This window comes from Amphiprion ocellaris, chromosome 17, assembly GCF_022539595.1.
Source record: "Amphiprion ocellaris isolate individual 3 ecotype Okinawa chromosome 17, ASM2253959v1, whole genome shotgun sequence".
Classification (NCBI taxonomy): Eukaryota; Metazoa; Chordata; class Actinopteri; family Pomacentridae; genus Amphiprion; species Amphiprion ocellaris.
In genome coordinates this window covers 3,550,961-3,576,126 of record NC_072782.1, presented here as the reverse complement: position 1 = coordinate 3,576,126, position 25,166 = coordinate 3,550,961, and the positions used below count along the sequence as shown (strand labels likewise).

Sequence of the window (25,166 nt, the reverse complement as noted above, 5' to 3'; positions counted from 1 at the left end):
GGGTCCAAACGACATATTGTCTAGGTACGCCTCAAGGTTTCCAAGGAGAATTGGGAAGATGTTGCTGTAGATAAGTAGCGTCTGGACTGGGCATGGACTTTCCTGCACCTTTGCTAATAGACTCTAGGACACACTTGTAAGCAAATTAAGGTTCAAGAGCCTCTCTAGAGAGATACCTGCTTTAAAAAAAAAGACACTTCATTGAGAAATTCTCCACTTGATGCTCAGGTAGTGTCGGTTATGGACTTTATTATACATGCTCTTTGATCCCCCTCGTCGCTACTGGAGCTACTGAGGTAATTAAGGGAAAAGCCCCCACCCCCCACCGGTCCTTTCTCGCGTGCTCCGCCCTGCCATTTACTTGCATCCAGATGCTAATTAATGAAGTGCTATGAAAGGGTTACCCAATCAAATCACTGAACACATAAATCAAAGAGCTCCTTTCCTCTGGGACGCCAGCGGGGTCATCAGAGGAACTATTCATCAAAGAGATAAATTTTGTTAAATTAGCGTGCCTGGTCACCTACAAATGTTTGAACAGGATTGTGGGAGTTTGCTTGTACACCGGAACCTTTTAATTTGCAAAGCCGCTTATGGCGAGCACGCATGTACGCCCATCAATGCACATGTGCCGTTGTTTTGGTTTGCAGATCGGTACTTACACGTTTACGCTGGTCGGCTCAGCTGCACTAAAGCTAGACTCCATTAACCAGATTAATTTAAAAGACTAGAAGGACGGATGAACTGAGAGGGGATGGAAACCATGACAGCAGAAGAAAGGGAGAGGGAAAATGAGATGGGCAGTGAGATTGATAGACAGCTGTGTGGGACAGTAAAGAGCCCCGGGTGGAGGAGGGAATTGGAAAAAGGGAAAAACAAAGAGAGATGAAATGAAATTGCAAGATAGGAGGACAGGCTCATGGGAGGAAGAAGACAAAAAGAGAGAGTGAAAACAGGTAGGCGGCGGAGAAACATTAGAAAGCCAGACAGGAGGAAGGAGGAGGATATGGATGTGGAATCTTCTTGTGGACGATAATGGCTCTTCTCTGCTCTCTCCTCTATTGCTCACTGAAGGGCACAAGTGTCTATGGGCAAATATGTATCAGACTCTGGGCAGCTTAGGCAATTTCATGGAGCTAAAGAAGATGATGATAATCCAGTTAAATTGAAAAATGGGAATGACTATGGATCCTCCTTCATCCTGTAATTAATCCTTTCTTACATTCATGCATCCAGATAGTTTATATGATTAGGATTGACTGCGGATAATGGTTCCCTCAGTGTCGCCCTGCTGAAATACTACCCGCCGCCCCGTGATGTACAAATGAACGTTTATTTCGAGCCACAAAACAGGCCTGTATAGCAGGATTTTAAGTGTGCCTCGGTTGTGCTTGGCAATAAATAAATCACTACATTTTGTAGGCCCTCTGTGTTTAATGGAACAGTTAAATGGGGTGTCACCGGGACAGGCAGGAGAGCTGCTGAGGTTTCACCCTGTGGAGGTGGTTGTGTGTGCAGCTTTTCGTGTAACATTAAGGACCAATTTTGGGCTGAAGCGGTTGATTGGAGGAAGTGTAATTGGGGGCACAAACGGCGTCCCCAATTTACTCTCACTGCCCTTTCATTCAGCGTACAGTAAACAAAACTGTGTCCTCATTGTGGTCTGAAAAAGGTTATAACAAATGCAAAAGTAGCCAAGTTGTCAGAATTAGAGGTGAAATGCATTTGAAAAGCAGTCAAACTACTCATAATGAACTGCTTTAGTCAGACCCTTGGAATGATCTCAGCTGTATTCACGCTGTTGGTAGAGAAGAAATCATTTTGTGTCGTTACAGGAATTCAATTTTCACATTTCTTTTTTTTGAAAATTTGAAATATGAATGGATAATTCCAAGTCTTTCCCTTTGTTTTAGTGCAAAAAAGTACATTCTGAAAATGTTCACATTTAATGAATTATCTTTTTACAAAAAATCATGACCAACCTGAAGTGTCTTCAGGGAAATAAGTTAAATTTCAACAATATTATGCCTCAGTTTATCATTTACACATTACAATTATAAAATGTCACAGGTATCTGGAACTGAATGATATAGTATTTTACTTTATGATCAAAATGACAGATGTCAGACAAAAAAAGACCCAACAAAAACAAGACAAAATATTACAAAATTGAGACACAAGATGACAAAAACAAGAAACAAAATGACAAAAAAGAGACAAATGACACAAAACAAGACAAAAGAGACAAAAAATTAGACAAAAAATGGACAAAAACAGGACAAAAAATTACACAAATTACACAAAGGAGACAAAAAATTTCAAAAAAAACAAAACGACAAAAAAATAGACAAACAACACAAGCGAGACAAAAAACACAAAACAACAAAAACGATACACAAAACAGCAAATAAAGCGAAACACAAAATGACAAAAATAAGACAAACAACACAAGTGAGTCATAAAAGAAACACAAAATGACAAAAACGAGAAACAAAACAACAAAAACATGACAAAATATTACAAGAATTAGTTACAAAAGAACAATGAACAATCTAGTATTTTACTTTATGATCAAAACAACTTGTCATCTTCTAGAAATTATTTTAAATGTATAATTTTACTAATTTACAATCTGCAGTTAATGTCTTTTCTGGAATTTTACACTTTGAGGGCTGGATTAGACCCTCTGGAGGACCGCGTTTGGCCCATGGACCGCATGTTGGACACCCCTGCTCTAAGGCATTTAGCTGTAAATCTATTTAATTCCACCATCATTACATGTGTTTAGGAAGAAAATGAAGCAAATTCTTGAGCTGGATGCAGGAAAATGAACTCATTGCTAATTCACACCAGCACATTCCTGTAAAATGTGTTGTTGATTACCATCTGCTGCTGTTTTATAAAATCATTCTGAATTCTCCACATGTGGCGATGCAAGGAGTGAGCTGAATAATCATCTTAAGGAGGAAATACTGTTTGCGTGTGTCTTTTTTAAAAGCTCACATCCTGTAAACAATGTGTGACATTAAGGCGGCTCTGCTTTAGAGGTGCCGCTACAAAGTCAGCCGTATCTCACCAAAAAAAACAAAAAACTTTGCCTTGCTAAAGTTAGTCTCTCCCCGCTCATTTGTGTCTCAAAGAAAGCACAGAGGACATTTTCTAGATTTATGAGGGACAACAATTTCTCAGAGAAGCTGCTTAAAGATTGCCAGTGGGTTATGCCTTACTAAATCTAAGAAGTGACATTTTGAAGGTCTGACCCTTCTGAAGGGTACATTTATCTTTTCCAAACGCACCAAATGCTATTGTGGGGCCACCATGCTCTCCATCTCAAGTAAGGTAATAGAGGAAGTCTCTTAAAAAGGCAGCTCTTTGAAGTGTGTTTTCAACAAAGAATTGGCTGTTGAATTTGACTTTCTTTTCAGACCCTTCACAATTTTCTTTTTCAGATTTAACAGGAGCAATTTATTTCCCACCACTGTACACCTAATATACTAAAGCAGTTTACTGATTTGACTATACATAATTTTAAAAGAACAATGTTCCTAAATAAATCCTTTGTTCACACAAATTTAAGAGCTAAAGTTTGTTTTAAAGAGAAGGAATTTTGAGCTCAATCACGTCACGTCAGCTTTGTCAGGAACTCTTAGTGTCACATTGAAATGCATCTGGTCTTTTGTTGCGTTTTTCAACATACAGGTTCCTCTAATAGACCTACAAAAATCTATGTATGTCAGAAATAGATGCTGGGAGTATATCGCCAAATCATCTCTGCTGGCTTTTTCAGCTAATGATAAATTCCCTTGTAATTTGTGCTTTTTGTTGTAAAAATGTGTTTTAACCCAAACCACTATCTCTTCCTAATGTTGCCCAAGTAGATTTGGTGCCTAAACTTCATCAAATATGGACTAAAAATGAGAATTCAGTCACAGAATACAGTGTGGCTCAAAAAAATAATAGTCCAACACAGGATATGAACTTGGATGTCATGGTCTTGGGTTTTGGTTGCTAGTTTTGTTCTGTTTTAGTGATTCGTCCCCATTTATCTGTGTTTCTTGTGTCTCGCTGTTTGTGTCTCATGTATCACTTTTTACTTCTGTTCTTTGTCCGTTTTCCTCTTGATGATTACCTTTGTCAGTTTCGCCCATGTCTTGTCTCCCCCATTTACTTTTCAGTATATAAATATTCTCGTCTTTCCTTCTGTCTTTGCCAGTTCATCCTATTTTGTCACCTGTTTCTTGCCCTCTTGTGTCATGGTTCCTGCATAGCCTCCTGTCCTCTCCTTCTCTCCCCTCTGCTCTTTCTTTTTCTCTCCCTCTCCCTCCTTTTCTCCTTCTTGCTCTGTCTTACTTTTCCTCTCTTCTACCTGCCTCTCTCCTTCTCGATCCTGGTGGAGTTTTGAACTTGTGAGTCTAGCCGTTTTTGTCCAAGCATAGTTTTAGCCTGCGTTGTGGCTGCTTTTGTTATTATTGTAGAGATTTCTGCATGGTTTAGTAAAATTCCCTCAGTTTAAACTGGAGTTTGGTTTGGGTTGACTATTCATTTCTGTTTGCATCCTTGGTTATCTGTATATTTAAATTGTGAAGTTGATCTCTCTCTGCCTGCACTCTGGGTTCAACCCCCCCCACCCTGTAACATCTTGTTTGTAATGTTTGTTTTACTTTTGAATATTTGGATTTCTTTGGATTATTTTTTCATACCTGGACCTTAGTTTGGACTTTTCTTGGGGTTCTGGCTGTCTTGTGTTTGCTTCCTACTATTTGTTTAGGAGGTTTTTGGTTGATTAAAGTTTTTTTTGTTCTTGCCAACCTGTGTGTTGTTTTATACTACTGTTCAAAAGTTTGGGCTCACTTAGAAATGTCCTTCTTTTGAAAAAAAAACCATTCTTTTGCAATGAAGATAACATTAAATGAATCAGAAATACAGTGTAGACATTGTTAATGTGGTAAATGACTATTGTAGCTGGAAACAGCTGATTTTTAATGGAATATCTCCATAGGGGTACAGAGGAACATTTCCAGCAACCATCACTCCTGTGTTCTAATGCTACATTGTGTTAGCTAATGGTGTTGAAAGCCTCATTGATGGTTAGAAAACCCTTGTGCAGTTATGTTAGCACATGGATAAAAGTGGGAGTTTTCATGGAAAACATGAAATTGTCTGGGTGACCCCTAACTTTTGAACAGTAGTGTACGTCTGCATTTGGATCCTTACAAGAACACCCCATTACACTGTGAGACCGTTTCAAACTTGATAAACTCCTTTACGTCTAACAACATTAAACATGAGCATCGATGACACCAACGCAAAAGGACACCTTTTGGGTTTCTCTCAGAAGCAAGATGCATCAACAAAACTACACTATGTGAAGCATTGGGAATGAGAACAGGTTAAAACTTTTTAAAGACCTCTAACCTGAGACAAATAAATGGTACACTTCAACACTGTAATCATAATCCATTGTGTGGAATCAGGCTCAGACAAGACAAGTGTTGGTCAGACAGGAAGCCAGGACTCTACTGGGCACTCTTTACTGCGATTGTCGTCCTCTGAAGCGCTGCACCGAATGAGAGATGGTGTTAGAGTGGCAGGATTTTCAACACTTGATGGCTTACGACAGCACAACTGGGATTTGTACGGCACTTTGGGACTTGGAAAAGGAGGGAAATGATTTCTGGCTTGAGTGCCAAGCTCTGCATTTGTCAAGGATTGTGTGTCGGTGAGCTACACAATCTCTATGGTGGAAGAAGTATGCAGAATCCAGACTTCCTTGAACGCTGGAACAGAAGGGCAGATCTACGCTGTTGAAACCACATAGTTGAGCTCCTTTCAGCACTAAAACTACAACGCTGGAAAAGCTTAGTGACAAGTCTCTGAGCGTCCTTGAGTGAGACTGATAAAGCATTTACTTCCATAACCACTCTGACAAAGGCAACGAGGAACAATGAGCAACTAAAAGGATCTGAACACGTTTATAAGCTGCTGTGGATGTGGTTGATGCTGCTGAACGTCTGAATCCACAAAGCAGCCTTTCTAGGCTCCAGGATCTCTCTCCCTCTCTCTCTCTCTTGCTGCAATAGACTGAAGCAGCCAAAAATATTACTTCTTTGCTCTTCATTTATTCCCCTGAGCAGCCTAAAACAAACACTCACAACCACTGAACATGCATGCAAACACATAAGCAAGCAGAATTTATAAGCCGGACTAGGAGGGGGAGGTGAGGATGGGGTAAAGAATGACATTACTTATTTATCAAGCCAAATGGAATTTCAAAATGAGAAGCTGAGTGGATGGCCAGTCAGTGCTTCTTGTGTCAAAAAAGGAAGAAAAAAAATCATAAAGTTCAATAAAGTTAGTTGTTAAAAGCTTAAAAACACCCTGGACACTAAGATGATGGATAGACAGCCAAAAGATGGGGAACAGAGCTGTGTGCACTCAAGCAGCACAGAAACACTGCACTCTGTTTACTTGCACTCTGATGATTCCATTAATGTTAATTTAAAGGGAGAATCAAAAGAGGAAATGGAATATTTTAGAAAGCCCAGAGCAGGGCACATTTATCTGAACTGTGCTCATATGAATAAGTAATCAGGGGAAAGGTTAAGACGGGTCATTTGTGTGCGCATGGGGATGAATGTGTAACGTCAAACACACAGATCTCTGAATTGCCAATCTTATCAATAAGAGTTGGGCGAGTGCTTTGGGTCTCCAATAACTGGCTTTTTTTCCCCAAACATGTGTAACGTTTTTTTATAAATAGATAATCAGGGACAAGGTTAAAACATGACTTTGGTTCTAAAATTCCAGATTAACAGACTGAATAATGAATTTTGTAACAACCTTTCTGAACCCCACCGCTGACAGACAGATCTGTAAAGAATAGAATCGTGTGGAATCATTTTCAGCTTGTTTTTTATTCACAAGCAAGCATGTCTCATTTTCAAAACTGAACCCTGAAGCTAAACTAACTAGAAAGGAACTCCAATAGAATATCTTGTCAGGAATCGATCACAGTGTGCAAAAATACAACCTTTTTTGACTACAATGCTACTTTTGAATACAATGGGTGAAGGAATTAGGTTCTCTTCACACTCAGTTGCACAGTTAAAGGTGTTGAAATGGGTTCGGGGCTTCAGCAACAGTGAAAAATTGACACCTAATAAGTTTCTCTACGTTATTAAGTGTTAGTGTGGTGTTCATGTCCTGTTTAAGAGTTTGTCTTTGTGTCTGGGCTTCACCTAAATGATGATATTTCACTGTACAGCTAATGATTATGACGGAAGTCCAGTCCTTCAGTTTGAGGGCTTAAACTGTGCATAACATTGAGGGATATACAGAGGTTTGGAGTTTGCATATTTTTGAATGTCTGAAGAGGGATTGTGGCTGTGATGCAGAACTTAATGCAGTCTGTGCCGGCAGAGACCCTCTCATTTAAATCTCTGTCAGAAATATAACAGGCTGTGCAGGCTAGCCCTCCCTCTAGCCCTGCAATCGTGCCTCCAAACCACTCACTAATGGTGTGGGACTTTGGGACCGTGGCTTATAATGTTTGAGGTCCTGTTTGTAACACGGAAGCAAGAAAATAAAACTGGGATTAGAGAAACACAGCTGAGGCTACTACATGCCTCATTAATGTTACCTTGGCATGAATCCTGGATGTTCAACCTCCTAGTGAGGATGTCAATATATTGATGTAAAAGGGAGGAATGTACACCCTCTGTAGACCTGTATCCAACCACCACTGTATTTCTAATGTCCTTGAAAAAGTTGTTGAATTCAAATATGTGAAGATTTGCACAGAGATGGTTTCAGTCAGGATTTAGACTGACCACCAGTGAACATCAGCAATGATTTTCTTGTAGCCTCAAACAACACACTTGTGTCTTTACTTGCCCTGCTGGATCTCAGTGATGCATTTGACACCAGCAGTCTGAAGATTTTAGCGCAAAACATAGCATGTTGTTGGGATTAAAGGAGCTACAGTGGGCTAGTTCAAGTCATATTTATCCGGTTCCAGTTTGTTTTCATGTTATTCTTCTTCTGTTATTCTTCTATGTTCACAGAACTTAGTGATGGAGTTCCACAGGGTTCAATACTAGGGTCGATACCTTTCACCTATTATATGCTCCCCTTCGGCAATATTACTGGCAAACACTGCATAAATTTCCATTGCAGTGCAGATGACAGCCAGGTATATTTAGCTATGAAACCAGATGAACTTCAAGTGCATCTTAAAGGCCTGGTTGACTTGTAATTTTCTACCTCTAAACTCAGACAAAACTTAGGTTATTTTATTTTCCCATAAACAGCTTAGAAAAACTCTAACCATATTGTTGGTTGCATTGTCTTGACCTCCAGCACTGCTGTGAAGAACCTTGGAGTTACTTTTAACCAGAATAACACATAAACCAAGTCTCTAGGATGGACATTTGGTCTCAGAGTGATACTGAAAAAAATAGTCCATGCATTTGTTACGTCTTGGCTGGGCAGTTGTAATTCCTTATTATATAGTACATACATACATCCCAGTAACTCCATGCAAAGCATCCAAAATACTGCAGCAAAAATACAAACACAAACAGTTATGAGCAAAAGTGATCATATGCTTCCCATATCTGCATCTCTTCACTGGCTTTCTGTGGAATCCAGAGTAGAATTTAAAATCCTTGTGCTGATATACAAAGCCCTTAATGGCTGAGCTCTGTCATATCTTAAAGACCTCATGGAACCATATTATCTCAACAGAGCTCTTCTCTCTTAGTGTGCAGACACAGGTTAATCTGCTTAGGAATCAGCCCCCAGTTTAGGTTTATGAGACAGACAGCCTCTCTGCTTTTAAGATTAGGTTTCAAACTTTCCTTTTTGATAAAGTTTTTAGTCAGAGCTGACTCAGGTGACCCTAAATCATGTCTTAGTGTTGCTGTAATACACACAGACTGTTGGATGACATCACACGGTGCACTGAGCACCACTGTTCCCTCTAAGCTACGCGCGTGCACAATTGCGCACTGCTGACACGGTCTTCGCGCACAGAAAATCTGCGCTGTGCACAAAAAAAAATCCAACCTAAATTGTAAATAAAATAAACAGGTAACAATTCATTCTGTGATATTTTTCAGTGTGAGTCAGTGAGTGACCGGTGACTGGCTGCTGCAGCCAATGATGCGATTCACATACGTATTTACCATAGACTGTACATAATGGTATTTACGCAGCTAATCAACGTCATTGACAGGCGTCCTTATGTGCAGCCATCGTTGTTCTCATAGATATGAATGAGTAGATAGGACACGCCCCTTTGAGCTGCGTGCTACGGCGAGGCTAAGCTAGTGGGGGAAAAGTTTCAGTGCATTCTGTTGATGTAGACGGCGTGAAAACGGAAACAACAAGTATGCCGGCTCACTGTGCTGCATACAACTACACACTACGTCGTACGATTGAGACAAGGAAACTTGGAATGACTTTTCATAGGTAAGAATAGTTTTTGGCTCTTTTTTCATTATGAAATCTTGTTGAGAGCTTCCAGTCTATGAGAGCTAACTAGTTAGCCACTAGCAAAACGCTAAGGCAAGCTAACAGCTTGACAACCAAATACCAGACGATTAATAGTAGCTGTAGTATAGTTGTACAAGCAGTAGTAGTAATACTAAAAGTACAAGCAGCAGTAGTAGTATAAACAGCTGTTAGAGTCGTAGAAGTAGTATCAGCATTTGTAATAGTATTAAAAGTTGTAGTAGCAGTGCCAGTATCAGCAGCAGTAGTGTACTATCACTACTACTAGTAGTAGTCACATTACTATTACTACCACCAATACTACCAATAGTAGTTATAAAGCCGAACTCATGTATATCCAGATTACCATCTATGTTCTTCCTCCAAACCCATTTTATGATTGGGATTACAGGCAGTTCTTTAGGACTGCTCTCAAATAATTGAAATGTTAATAAACAAGGTTATACTTATCAAATTAAATAGCTCTGTTCTCCAGTATATTGGCGAATTCGGTTCTTTGTACTTAATTTATTAGCATGATTTCTTTTTAATATGTTGTGTACAGACTTAATTACTTCTCTGTCTACTTTTCTTACTCCATGTAGGTTTCCCAGAGACTATGGGTTGAGGAGGAATTGGAAGTTTGTCGGCTTAGACCTGGTGTCATTCCATCAGTGATAAACTTCCCGGCTCATCTTGGAAGAGTACGTGCCAGAAAGACCACGACCAAGCAGCCTTGAGATCTTAGACAGCGTCTCCCTGAGGTGGGTGTCAACAGTGTTCACAGTCAGGTCTGTGGTAATCCCGTCAAAAAACAAAACAGAAAAAAATCTAGATTATAAATCAACATGTAACCAAAGCACTCTGTGTATAACGTCATAGTATAGGATGTAGTTCAAAAAATGTCAGAGTATAGTATGCTTTACTCAAGCATAACATAGTATGGCCTGTAGTTCATAGTATAGCATGTTGGCAAGAAAAAAAAACAAAACATAGATTATTATGTGGTTCAAAAAGCGCAAAATGATAGGATGTTGCCTAAAATTGTCATGTATGATATGTGGTTCAAAAAATGTCATAGTGCAGTATATTGTCAAAATAGTATGTAATTCAAGAAAACATCAGAGTATAATATGTCATCTAAAAAATGCCATAGAATAATAATTTTATTGCACAAGTAAAAGTATAGTAACTTTTAAAACTGTTCGAATTCTTATATGTTGCTAAAAAAAAATAAAAATAAAACAAAAAAAAGTCACAGTAATATGTCAATTAAAAAAGCCTATAGTATAGCGTGTCACCCAACAAACATCATAGTATAGCATGTCGCTCTAAAAATGTCACAGTATAGCCTTTAGTCCACAGCTGTCAGTAGGTGAGGAGCAACACCAAAACAGTCCAAACGCTGGTTTCCAGAGGGTTAGACGAGAATTTATTTGAAAGAGTAAGTTTACAACAACACAACATATGAGGGGGTTAAAAACAAATGGGTGTTAGTAAAATAAAAATAAATAAACAGAACTAAAAGTGAACTTCATGTTGACATTGATGGGCATTCCAACCAGGAACAAAGTAAAAGATAATCAATAGGAAAAAAAACTCTTCCTGTTTACCTCTTAAAACCCAAAAACACACCGCAGTAGCACCCTAAACTAAAACTACCAATTGATTCCCTGTTTTCCTTTCTGAACAATTCAAAGGTCCCTCTCTATCTCCCCACACATCCACCAACCACTGGAACACATCTCCAAAGTTCTGCCGGGCCAGCTCAGCTTCCCCTCAGAAGAAGTGCCGCCACCTGCCAGATGAAGGAGCCTTTTGAGAGGCAGCTGACATCGTGATTGGACTGTACTTTGGTCTGTTCCAATCCAGCTTCAGCTCCAGAGACGGCAGGCGGGACGAGTCAACGGAGGCCTGGTGGACGAAGGCATGAAGCTGAGTACAATCCAGAAAACAACAGAGGAGGAGTGCAGCATCCCAGAGCCAGAACAAGCAGAGTAGCATCGTATGTCTCTTAGAAAACATCATAGTATAGCCTTTGCTATGAAAAAACGCCATCATATACATCATATATTGTACAAATAACAAGTCAAAGGAAAAAGACATACATTGTAGAATTGTAGTAACTGAGGGCTGACGGATTTACTGATTATCAATATTAAATTTTTTACTGATTTACGGTAATAAATACATTTAAAAATGGTGCTACTTTGGCTCTAAACCTTTATCTACCTGTGGTCGCTCTGTCTTCTGGAGTGATTTGATTGGTTAGACGTAACGAATAAAACTCCTTTAACTTAACATCTGTAAACAAGACAAAAACGTATCAACAAAGTTTTCTGTTAGAGTTTGTGTTCTTCTAAGTTTAACTCAAGATTTTAAATACTTTCATTTACTGCAAATGAATATCTCCTCCAAATGTCTCACTAATAATCATTATCAGCCTTAAAAACCCACAAAACACCCCTCTATACTGGACCACACTTAGTACAGTCCGGTTCCCCCTTCTATAAATCTGCTTGGAATCTTCCACTTCCTGTTTGTCAAAGTGGCCTTCTACCTGGACAGGTTTTGTTGGAGCTCATGCAACAAACATTTTGGGTAACTGCACTTTAATATGGATGGATGACACTGAATTAGAGTCTTTTTTTAATGAGACTGAGTTAAGATGTGTAGCTCTGACATTAAATAGGAAATTATTTCTCAGAATTCACAGAGAAAAGTCTGAAATGTTTGCTAGGTTAGCGTCCCGCATGTTCTTTGGCTCAGCTAAAGCTAACTCTCTCCAACTTCTGGATCTTTTGAGTTGCTTGTTGTTAAAATATCTTGCTAGAGGTGCTGAAGCTCAGAAAGTCTGAGATGTTTGTTCAAAATAAGCTCATTCTGAAGTCTGATCTGAACTGTCCTGTTTTGTTTGAACTTTCCCTAAACTTAGGAGTTAATGACAGAGCAGCACATTCAGACTCACTCTCATTTATGTAGAGATTAAACTTCAGTGTCATTCATTGATGTTAAAGTGCAGTTCTTCAAATGTTTGTTGCACATGCTCCCGACCAAACCAGTTCAGGTGGAAGATGATGTGAAGAGAAAGCTCCAGAGGATGAATATCACACATTTACGTTGGAAATAAATGTCCTTTGATTAGACATTGTCATGCAAAAGTTGGATTTCCCTTTAATGATGTTCAAATCTTTGTTGAGTGTTTTGTTGATGTTGGTTTCTAAATGTTTTTTGACACTCGGCCCCAAAGATTAAAACCTTTTACGGCTCACAAGCTGCAACAATTCACACATTATCAACTATCTTTCTGACTAAACTAAGATAAAAAGTGAAAAACTGCCTGATTTCTGCATCATGAATGTAAATCTTTTTGGTTTTTATGACAGTAAACTGAATATATTTGGGTTTGACATTTTATAAACCAAAACAAGAAATGAATTACTGGAGAAAACGACAGATTAATGGACAAAGAAAATGTTTTTTCCAACATATATGGCTGAATTACTCCAACGTTACAAGATACATACAATTTTAATTCAATTTTATTTATATAATTCCAATTACAGGTCAAATTGTCTCAAGATGCTTTATTTTTATATTTTTTTGTCATATTTAAAATATGACAAAGTAAGAAATTTAAACCTCTTGACTAATCCAATTTATTATTTAGTTTTTAAGAGACTAATTGACAATTCAAACTTGCTCCACTAAAACTAATAAACATGAGGTCAAATAGAAGGAACAGCTTTAAATACTGCAGTCCCACGACGACAAGAATAAAGTTTCTCAACAAAAACTAAATCTGCTGGTGGATTCCATTAAATTCCTAATAAATGATAATAAAGTGTGATACTAAAGGTTTGTGGTGCTAAAAATGTCAAAGTAAAGATATCAAGTTGAAGATCTGGATGGAGGTTGATAAAAGTTGACCTCCCTTCATTTCTCTGGAGCCGACTCCATGGATTTTCTGGATGGTGGTTAAAGACCTGCTCTTCTTGTCGTCTTCCTTCTCGTCGCTGTAAAAAGTCAGTCCATCCTGGCCGACTTCAACACCTCTTCATGACAACTTGTTCTGCCTCGGACCTCGTGGAAACTCAAGAAACTTGGGAAAACCTGTTGAGACTCGCAGAACTCGTGGAGACTCGAAGAACTCGTGGGGCGGGGGAAGGTGTGGTGGGTGGTGGGGGGAGGTGGGGGAGTAGAGGGGGGAGGCCACCACCCACCTCCCCGCCTACTCTCCGCCCTGACTCCACCCAGACTCCGCCTTGGCTCCACCCATGTGGTGACTTCAGTAACTACGATGTCAAAGGGACGACGAATTTATTTCTTTTTATCTGATCTGTAGCTCAGTGAGTTAAGGATTTGCCTGTGGAGCTGCAGGTCGCTGGTTCAAGACCAGACCCTTCTTAAATTTTCTCAACATTCTGACAAAGACAAAGAAAGAAAAATGCCGGTGGTGGGTCTTGAACCTGCGACCTTCCAGTTGGTAGTCTGTCTTCTTATCCCCTGAGCTACCAGCTCAGATACTAATTCTTCTTTTTTTTGCGCATTTATCATCTATTTTTTGTCTTTTTTTTTTTTTTTTTAACTCGAGTCTCGACTCGACCGTTTTTCTCAGGAGGTTGGACTTCAGCCTTTGTGCTGGAGGGTGGAACCCTCAGTTCCAAGACTTTCCAAAGCCTCCAGACCTCTCGAGTCCTCAGGACCTGAGCTTTCACACAGTCTGAGGGCTGAAATTTTCTAAGTCCCACAGTAGTTCTCTGTTAGTTTGAACCTTCAGACAGTCTGAGGGCTGAAATTTTCTAAGTCCCACAGTAGTTCTCTGTTGGATTGAACTTTCAGACAGTCCAAGGACTGATATCTTCTAAGTTCCTGAGTAGTTCTCTGTTACTTTGAACCTTCAGACAGTCTGAGGACTGAAATCTTCTCAGTTCCTGAGTAGTTCTCTGTTAGTTTGAACCTTCAGACAGTCTGAGGACTGAAATCTTAAAAGTTTCTCAGTACTTCTCTGTTAGTTTGAACCTTCAGACAGTCTGAGAACTGAAATTTTATAAGTTTCCCAGTACTTCTCTGTTAGTATGAACTTTCTAGTTAACAGAAGCCTTAAAACTTGTGACCATGAGTCTTGATTTCACATTTAGATCATCCATCAGAGTTCTTCTCAGACTTTCACCTGTGGGTTTTTTAGAAATCCTGAACAAACTTTGATTCTCTTCACTGAACAGTAAAGTTTGTGGAGATCAGAAGATAATTAGTTTGATCAATGCCTTCAACTACTAGTAGACTTTATCTGGAAAGCAGTTTTCTGAAATGAGTTCTTAGTAAATCTGTCCACAATCAAACCAAGAACATAGAAAGAGGAAATGTTTGAAGAAACAACTTGATGTTTTCATTTCAGACTAGAAAACAATTTAAGGCCTTTATCTGTTTTTGCTCTTTTGATCATTTTATTGTTTCTTCTGTTTAATTTGATCTTCTAAAGTTTAACTGGTGCCCTTTCAAAGGTTTTATATTTAGTTTGATTCTTCTTAAATGTTTAGTTTTGCTCTTTTCTCACCTTTTATTCTGTTCTAATGTCTGATCTGATTTCGAAATGTTTTGTCTTTTTAATGTTTAATTGTTGTTTTTTCAAATGTTTTATTGGCTTGTTTGAAAAATTTCCTTTTCTTTCCCAATGTTTAATTTTTCGATTAAATCTTTAAGGTTTTTCTTTTTAAATGTTTTACCACCTTTTAATGGTTAATTTTCTTTTTTAATGCTTCATTGTATTTTCTGTTTAATTCCTATTTAAAGTTTTATTGTCTTTAAGATTTAATTTTCTAATTAAACATTTAATTTTTTAATTAAACGTTTTGACTTTTAAAGGTTTAATAATCTAATTAAATGTTTTGTATTTTTCTAAATGTGTAATATTCTTGTTTAATTGTATTTTTTTAAATGTTTAATTATCTGAAATATTTATCTTTAATGTTTAATATGTTTTTTTAAAAATTGTTGTTTAATTTCATAATTACGTGCTTCATATCTTCCGTTTAATTATCTAATTAAATATTTTGTCTAATATAATTTAATTGTATTTAATGTTTAATTTTCTTTTTAAAAGTTTTATTAAATGTTTTTTTTCCTTTGATTTAATTGCTTTTTTACTGTATTTATTTCTTTAATGTTTTTTCTGTCAAGATTTTAACCCCAACCTTAAAAATGAAACAAATCCTTAAATCACAATGAAAATACTTCTGTTGTCACAATCATGAGTTAGTCAATTATTCAGTTTATCAATTCAACTTTATTTGTTTAGCACCTTTAACACAGATTACAAAACTAAACAAGCAAAGACAAAAAACTATGCTAAAACTATGATTAAAACTCAAACAAAAAAAAAAAAAATTAACATGGTAATAAAATATGTTGTGTCCAGGGGATGGAGGGAATTTATTGAAGTCTTCTTGGGCTCACATGGGAAATCATTTAACATATAAACTTGATATTCAGTCTAAGGAAACTGGAAACTGCAGAGCGACAGAAGAACCAACAATATCTCCTGTTTTATCCTTTAATAAGTCGACTCTTGTGCTTTCAGACCAAAGAACTACAGACTCTTCACAACCTGCTCAAACTCTTGGTACAGGACCTCACCACACGGGTCAAGAAGGTTTCCATCTCATTTCTACTCTGAACCTCACCTTCTCCTGCTCAAACTGCTGACAAATGTTTCTGCTGCTCTAAAGTCTGGTCTCCAGAACTTCCTAAATACTCTCAAAGTCTCTTCTGCTGCAGGTTGCTTTGTAGAACTGTTCCAGAAAACCTCACTAAACCACATGGAGGGGCCTCAAGATAGTCGTCCAAATGAAACCATACAAAAACCAAACTAGCACAACCCAAACGCTAAAGTCTCCTGCAGCCTACCAGAGAAGCTCTGAGAACAGAGAATCAGGACAGGAACTCTTACCTTCTGGACAACCAACGTTGGTTCACAAACAAGAATACAGAATGTGTCTGACCAGAAACCTCTAAAGACTCACTACAGCCAAGATAAAGACACAACTCAGCTGAACCAAATCCACTAATCACTGCACACATTAGCACCATGTGCTAACTGTGGCTAAAGAACCACATTTACCAAGACAACTATCCAGTACAAAGCCCTAAAACACACCAAGAAGCACATTAAAGACGATTTTACTGCTGGAAGCTGCAAGCCAACACCTAAAGATCAAACTAAAGCAATGGAGCCAAACCCGATTCACTGGTGAAGAGAGGCAGAGAAAATGTTTGGCTGCAGCTAAATAAAGCAGGAAGACACTGAGCTGCTCAGGTGTTCCTGATAACACCAAGCTGCTCAGGTGTTCCTGATAACACCAAGCAGCCACCTGGACAGCCAATAGGAACACAGCTTCCTGGAAGTCCAGAGGGCTGGCTTAGTGAAGGAAATTTAATTTAAAGTTGAAGCAGAAAGTTAACAAAGAAAGTTGAAAACCACCTTCTGATCCCTGAAATCTCTGAGTTTTCACACAAAGAACACCTGAACATGTCAAACTGGTTCCATAGTAGAATCATCATTTTAAAAATGTCATAGTATGGTGTGTTGCTCAAAAAACATTAGGACCCGGCTGTCAGGGGACAAACATGTAAGAAACATGAGAACAGAGAGAACCCAACCAGTAGGTCACAGTTTATCATCATCTAATCATCTCCTGAAGTCCATATGGTGAGAGACATCAGTATCTGGTTGTTAATTTACCAGAGGATGCTTATAATCATGCTGATGTGGTCTGTACTCTACAGTATTTTAGTGACTCAATAAATGCCTAAGTTGTTTTTTTTAAAAATGCTTTTTAGTTTTTAATAAACATTTAACAGCCTATATGTAATCAATAAATGACCTTTGTCTAAGAAAAACTCACTCAGAACTCTATGTTAACAGTACTAAATAAATCAATAAATACATGCATACACACAAAAATAATTTAATACATTAACTGTGTTAAGATAAGATTTAGATTTTAAAAAAAGTTGTTTATGTTTTTGCAGAATCCAGTATTGCTCACTGGTTGGTCATTACATTTTATTAGTTTGATTTCACTGTTTAAAATGATGCCACCTCTTTTCAGACAGAACCTGTGTTAATAAAACAATACAAAATTTTTAGTTCCGTGTTAATAAAGCACTTAAAGCTTTAAGTATGGCTAAATGCTTTTTTCAAAATTAAATATATCACTCCTTAGGTGGTAGTGGCCCCAAGTTCAGTAAAGTTGGAAAGATATTCACAGATTCAGACTTCCAGCATCAATAACTCATTAGATATAGGTTGTCAAAACATAAACGGTGCCTCTTTCCCATTGTTGCAAGGCAGACAATGTGCTACAAGCCCAGTTTTATCAAAAGTAGCTGTCTTTCAAGCTACAGGAATAACATTGGTGTCTATGGAGTGAACAGGGTCCGTCTGCAATTTGCAAAACCGCTGCAACAGTAAAGAGAGACAAATATTCAATAACTTCACTCTTATACATTGTAGTGTCACTAAAATCACTGCAGCCTTCAACTGGCTCCTGTTGACAAAGTGTTTTAACAGAAATGTAAATGCTGTAATTTGATTCTTTTAATGAACCATGTAACTTGAATGGATGTGATGCTGGTGTGACCACAGTGCACACGTCTGATGTTGTTCACAGTGGTCCAAGGGACGCTCAGGGAGTTTGTGTGTTTGCTCACACTCAGGAAAAATTACAGGGAACATTGCTGAGCACCCCGTCTGTCTTTCATGCATTTATGAGCCACCACTGCATGTCATTGACTTTGTGTCTTCTCTCTCCCACAGCTAGTCATCTCTTTTTCCTGTCCATGCAAGTATTTCTGGATCTTAAGCTGAGTGTCCCTGATCTGTGGTTAGTAGCTCCAATTTGTCTCATTTTTTCTTGTTATATTGTTTGTTGTTTTTGTTTCTCTCGTGTTTTTTTCACTCCACATTTCCCTCACCCGACTAGTCGAGGCAGACAGCTGCCCTCTCTGAACCTGGTTCTGCTGGAGATTTCTTCCTGTTAAATGAGAGTTTTCCTCATTTACTCGAGGGGAAATTCTTGGTCTCTGACTATAATATTGTAAGGTCTTGACACTGCTATGTCCCTGAGATGACATATGGTGTGATTTGGCATTTGGGACGTAGAAGATGCAAAGGCAGGTGGAACATGAATGATGTGATCACAGCAGAAGCATGCCTTAGATGCCAGTGTGGGGTTTGATGGTTCCTGCATCTCAGAAAAAGCTGTTTTCTGTTTCCTAAATGCTCACTTTGACATGCTAACATGCACATAATGACAACACTGATGTAAAGTAGGTATTTTTTACTATCGTCACTATCTATAATAACATATTCACATGGTAGCATTTGCTACTTATGACTACACAGAAGGTGTTGTTAGATTTGCAGATGTTTGGCCACAATGCACTAGATGAAAATATAAGAGATCACATGAATTACTACAATTCACCCTGAGGGGATGCTAACAGAGATCAGAAGTACAATAGGCTGATATCTCTTCATCAAACACCTAGAGGACGTTTAAAATGAGGCGCTGTCATTAATCCCAGAACTTACTCATTCCTTCTGACAGGAACACAAAAGCTATTTAATCTTGACTTTACAGCCACGTCACCTTTTCACAGTTTGTCTCGGTTGATTTGTCGCTGCTCTAATCACCAGTGTAATCTGGAGATGAGTTCATAAATCTGTTTCATCCAGTGATGGAAGAAAACATTATTACCAGAAAGGTACAGTAACTCAATCAAAGATGCATCTCATTAATGGCAGAGTGACAGGTCAAACAGATAAACCTTTTTTTATACTTGAAGGTCATCAGACTTTGTATTAAAACAGCGATTAACTTATTTTCCCATTTGTCCATCCTTAAACGATTATTAAGCTTCAACAAACAAATGTAAAATATTTGTCCTTTTTTTTGTTTTGAAATATAATTTTTCTTGGTTTCATTTTAGTCATAAAAATAAAAAAAAGACAATTATTTTTCATCATAGTTTTCATTGACAAAATTAGCATTACAGCCCATTCCATCCAACACAGTGTGCTGTGCACTACTCAGCATGTACAACACAATCAACGCAATGAAATTTGTAGTGGATATTCCATAACAGCAGAGGAACATCCACCCCAGTCTTGGCAGCTTACCAGTGAAATTTCAATTTTGCAGGTGCAGAATTAGACATAAACAATAGAAGTTCATTACTGGACTCCTTAATACCTGGCGAGGATTATTTTAAATGCCACGATTTCCCTCAGCACCGTGGACTGTGTTTATCAGTGATGGACTTCCACTGCCTAAGGCACAGCAGCAAAAAAATAAATAAAGGGTTCTGATGCTTTCAACTGGCTCCATCAGCAGCAAACAATAACACATGCTTTGTAACTTGGGAAAAAACTCCAATAGATACAAACATTTTTATTAGAATATAAGGAAAACAACACCTCTGTGTCTTCTGCTTTTCCAGCTTTCATAGCACTTTAATAACAGGATCATTTCTAAAAACTTTATAACCTGCCTGGTCAGAAGTTTAAGTTCTAGTGGGCATCCCTTTAACTGCTAATGGTGCACAAAAACATACCAATATCTCCGTCCTCTCTTTTCTGGCTTCTGCAGCCTTATACTCAACTTACTTTAAGGTCCTAAAGAACACAGAACAATCTTGTCAATGAGCAAACCAGTGTGTTTGACTGCTCCAAAATCATTGGAATAGAACAGCATCAGCTGCATTAACTACTATTTTTAATAATGCTTGGTTTTCCCAATGGTTGGCCTACTTAAAGGACACCATAGTGGCCAGCTCAGTCCATTAGATGTGAAGATGCACAGTGTTTCATGTTCTACTGGAGTGGTACTTCACCATGTTTTTCTCCCATACACTCACTTAACAGCATTTTATCATGTTTTTCTTATTTATAGTTGCGGCTACTTTACAGGCACCATCATGTTTTCTGACAAGGAAAGGACATGCATGAGGTTAGCTTCTTTCAGATTATCACATACAGAGGCACTTTATAGCACACTCCTCCTAATTTATCCTGAACTAAGACAACCAGTACAGAATTTTGTTTGGCATTTTATCATGTTTGCTCTGCTGCTGGGGCACCTTGGAGGGCACTTTAGCTGTCCCTCCCCGGAGACGCAAACCAGGGACACACTGAGGTTTATCTATTCACAACCACAACGTTCCCTTTGAATGCTTTCGGGAAAATGATGTTGTAAAATATATCATTTCAAGATGCTGCAGCGGTTTGCACAGGCTCCACGAGCTCTCAAGTAATACACAATCTCTGGACTGAGGAGGGACTGAAAGTATCAAATAAATGCTGTCATGACATGATGTTAATTGCTGAACCTCTTTGAATGGATGTCTTAAACATTTAGGCTTTTCTAAGTTATCCTACCTAGTGCAGGGGATATGTTTTAAAGCCTAATAAGTGTAACATCTTTCTGAATCAGTCCCTTGAATGTGATTTGCATGTAATTTACATTTAATCTGAGCTCAGCTGTGGCATACGTACAGTATATCTGCAAATTTGTAAGTTTGATTTCATCCAACGTCTTGGGCCTTCCTTTTATTTCTTACTATTGAAGCCAAGACCCAAGAGATGTGGTCATGCAAATTTTTCTTGCGATTACTACATTGTGAGTCACCGTCTGTTTTTCAATTTGTTCCTAATTAACTAATATTCAGGTGGGAGCAGGTTACAGCAGGTTTAATATTCATCAAGGTTTCATTGTTCAGCATTCATGTTTCCAAGAACTTAGAAGAGATAAACACGTTTGGATTCCACTGAATGTTTTAATGCCATTACTTCCCCCCACACATAAGACAAACATGGAATATATAAACTGTTTAGAAGCATATTGGCTCATTAATTGTCTGCATTTTAATAAAACCATCACAACACTGTTGCACACTTTACCCAACGGTGTGAGTGTAACTACCTTTAACTCACTGTCAGGGAAACAAAAGAAATAGTAACTGGTACCTTGTGACCCCATGCTAATCAATTACACAACAGATGCATTGGTTGACAGATTCAAACACATTGGACTCACACTGGACTGGCATACAAAGCAAGGTTAAAAAAGGAGTAATTAAAGACGATCAACCACCTATAAACTCTAAGGAGGACTCCCTTTCGTTGCCATCTCCTACCGTTTACCAAAGTATCGCTCAACCCACTTTACTGTTTCACCTGTTTCTTCATCACACTAAAGTTACACACACAACCAACAATTCTGCCAAGATAATGGCGACTATCAACGCTAATTTCGGCTATTAATAGCTGGTAACGCCCCACCTCTTAGAGCTCAATTGTAAAGCCATCACACACGTTGCAAATACAATCGCACAGGAAACCAAACACCTTCTCACTGGTGTACTGTGCTATATCAACCTGGGGAGGGCTGGAGCTCATCTCAGTTGATACAGGACAAAAAGCAGGGTACAGCTTGGACAGGTTGCCAGTCAACCATGCACGCTCACGCCTACAGCCAATTAACAATCACAACTAGTCTCCATGCATGCATTTGGACTGTGGGAGGAAGATGCACAGAGAGGTTTTACTGAAACAAAAGCAGTTTGTTAAGAAAAAGAAATAACAATGAGATGTGGTAGTCAGCATCAGTGGTGTGTGAGGGTGTGTGGTGCATGTTGTGAATGTAAAATAAACCCAACTGACACAAAGAACATGAGACAAGGGTGGCTGGGTGTGAGAGAGAGAGATCTGGCTCAGCAGGCTGGCTTATAAAACCCACGGATACTGGACCTGGTTAGGCTCTGGGGCCATAACAGTGGAAACTGGAGCACTAACTCCACACAGAAGACCCCCAGAAGACCTGCAGAAACCCTGTACCTTCCAGCTGCACTGCACCGCCTTGCTGGTTGTTGTTTACACTGCAAAAACTCTAAATCTTACCAAATCTATTTGTCTTATTTTTAATCAAAATGTCTCATACCACTCGATTTAAGATAAATTCAGTTAACAAGAGACATTTCAGCAAGATGGAGGGACTTGTTTTAAGACAATGCATCTTAAATATGTTGTTAAATCAAACAATGTTGAAATTATCTTGTTTTGAGTTGTATTTTACAAGAAAACTCAAAATAAGTTTAGCCCTCACGTCGTCCTGCGGGTCAAAATTTACCCTTTTTAAAGTTTGAAAATGTGGAAAAAAAATATATTTTCACAGTGAAACTTCTGATGTCCACATTTTCAACATTTTTGGGAAATCTTGGAAATTTTTTTGGTGGAAAAAAAATGTCAAAAATGTTTCTTAAGAACATTCACAAAAAAAATCTACCAAAATCCAGCGAATTTCGCTGGATTTTGGTTGATTTTTATGTGAATGTTCTTAAAGAAAATATTAGAAGTTTTACTGATATATATGTAATCACTTTAGATATTTTTAGCATTTTTGGCAAGATTTTCCTAATTTTTAAAAAATATTTACAAGAATTTTCTTGCCACATTTGGGGGATTTTTTTTTTAAAAACAACACTTTTAAGTGAAACTTTTAAGGAACCATTGGAATTTTCTTCCTGAAGGTTTTGCAAATTTTCATAAATTTGGGGAATTTTTTTGCTGAATTTTTGGATTTTTTTTAGACAAGGAAACAATATTTTTTGGTGCCCAAAAATGAAGACAACAGGAGGGTTAACACATCTCAAATTAGGAGGCTACATGAAAGCAAAAATCTATTTTTGAGTAAAAAACTGCTTCTTCTTCTTTTTTTTTTTTTTTTTTAAGCATGTCTGGCTTATTTTAAGACACCTAAGCTTGACAATCCTGGTAAAATAGAGCTTAAAATAAGTTTTACCAGCTAATTTTAAGATCTCAAGATTCTAAATATCGTATCTTATTTCAAGAAATCTCACCAAGCCATTTTCACTTGTTCTATTGGCAGATTTTTTCACTTATTTCAAGGTAAAAGTTCCTTGAAATAAGTTTTTTTTCTTGTTTTGAGAGGGGCATTTTGTCCAGTGTACACTGTCATTTTTATCAGATGAAGGGTATCCAGTACTGTGAAAAAGAAATTTCACCCCCAAGCGACAGTAAAGTCCAAGTAACTCAAGAGTCCTAACTGTAATTACTGAGTTTATTCAATAAAACTACATGTCACAGGCACTGTCTTAAAGCTTCCATGAAAAGACCTTCTTCGGAAATCTTTCTTGAGGGATTTCATTCTATTTAATTGCAATTCCGTTGTCCTTAAATGATGCCATGCCTCCAGCTCTTACAGTGGCCAGATCTGGATAAGGACACACACATTGGCAAGACACTGGCAGCTGATGTAGTCCAATCTGAACTTCCTGCTGTCTTTTCCCTTATCAGCAGTGTCAAGCCTTTAACAGGGCCTGCAAAGCTGTCAGAGCCCAAACATTTGGCATTGTAAACTCTTCTAAGTAAGTAATGAGAAATGCTTTAACGCCTCTCTCATAATCTCTAAAGCATCTCTGTATCACTGTCTTCCCCCTCTCTCTTTCTATTTAGAATTTCACTCTTTTTCTCATTCTGTTGCATTCACTCCCTTCGACTCTCGGAAAACAATAATTTCAATGAAATGAATAAACTATTTGCGGGATTGAAACTGGAGTATTTTACCAAATCTGCGCTGCTGCACTCTTTGCCCGGATAAGAGACAATGCACCTGATAGAACCTCAGGCCTTTTAACACACTACTGTGGAAAACTAGGCTTTGTAGGACTCACAGAAAGCTCCAGGCTGGTAATTAAGCTGGATAACTAAATAGCTTTTAACCCCACTGTTTTTACTGCTACTTGCTAATATTAGAGCCTTTAATTGGACTCCTTAGGGTGTTTTCATGGCCTAATTCTGTCTTTTCTATACAAGTGAGAGAGCACTTTGTATAGCGAGTCATGTACTGAACTACCAGAATACATTATAAGGAGCCTTTTAGGAGATCATGTATTTAGTCCTGTGCTTACAATACCAATAGACGAGTCAAAAATACAGGGTTTTATTTTCTTTTCTCTTAATTTTTTTCTGTATCTTAAAGATTACAAATGCCACAGACAAAAATTCCCAACTATTATTCCTCTTTAGCTAAGTTTTTGGGCAGCAGAACTCATCAGTTGTGGAATAGCATGTAACCTTGTAGCACTGAGGCGGCGCCTCACAAACAGAGACTATGGAAATGAGGCAGGATTGATCTTTTCTTTGAACTGCTCTACTTGCTAAACACTAGTTGCTGATGTTTTTTTATTGTTTTGCAGGCGAGACACAGCAGGCCTTCAAAGGCAGACAGCGAGCACTGACAAATACAAATTATGGGAATGACATGGGCGATGGAATAGCGGCATGTGTGAAGAGCAGATGAAAGGAGAAAAAGAAGGAGGGAAGGGTAAGTAGACTGTTGCTTCCATGATTCATTGGTTTGCCGCATCCCCTATGGTGCAGCTATTTGTTATTTGTCAGAGTTACAGCTCCGTGGACCCGAGGGAGAGCAAGCAATGCTAACTAGTCTTCGTGGTGTTGACACTTATTAACATTGAATAAATGAAGCTTAATAGACCACCTAATATCTAAACATAGGCACAGAAATTCTAGAAATATTACTTGCTGCAGTATAAGCTCATACACTGTGCAGAGCTGCAACTAATCATGGATT

At 38.2% G+C, this 25,166-nt stretch overlaps 2 long non-coding RNA genes across 4 annotated transcripts in view; both read left to right on the top strand.

Moving 5' to 3' along the window:
- The window catches only part of LOC129347324 (uncharacterized), a 496,469-nt gene that overhangs the window by 307,949 nt on the left and 163,354 nt on the right, over positions 1-25,166 (top strand). The window lies entirely within an intron of this gene.
- LOC129347325 (uncharacterized) lies at positions 8,640-12,113 on the top strand. Its single transcript, XR_008599367.1, has 3 exons — positions 8,640-9,471; positions 10,098-10,256; positions 11,193-12,113. It is a non-coding gene; the product is annotated as an uncharacterized LOC129347325 (long non-coding RNA).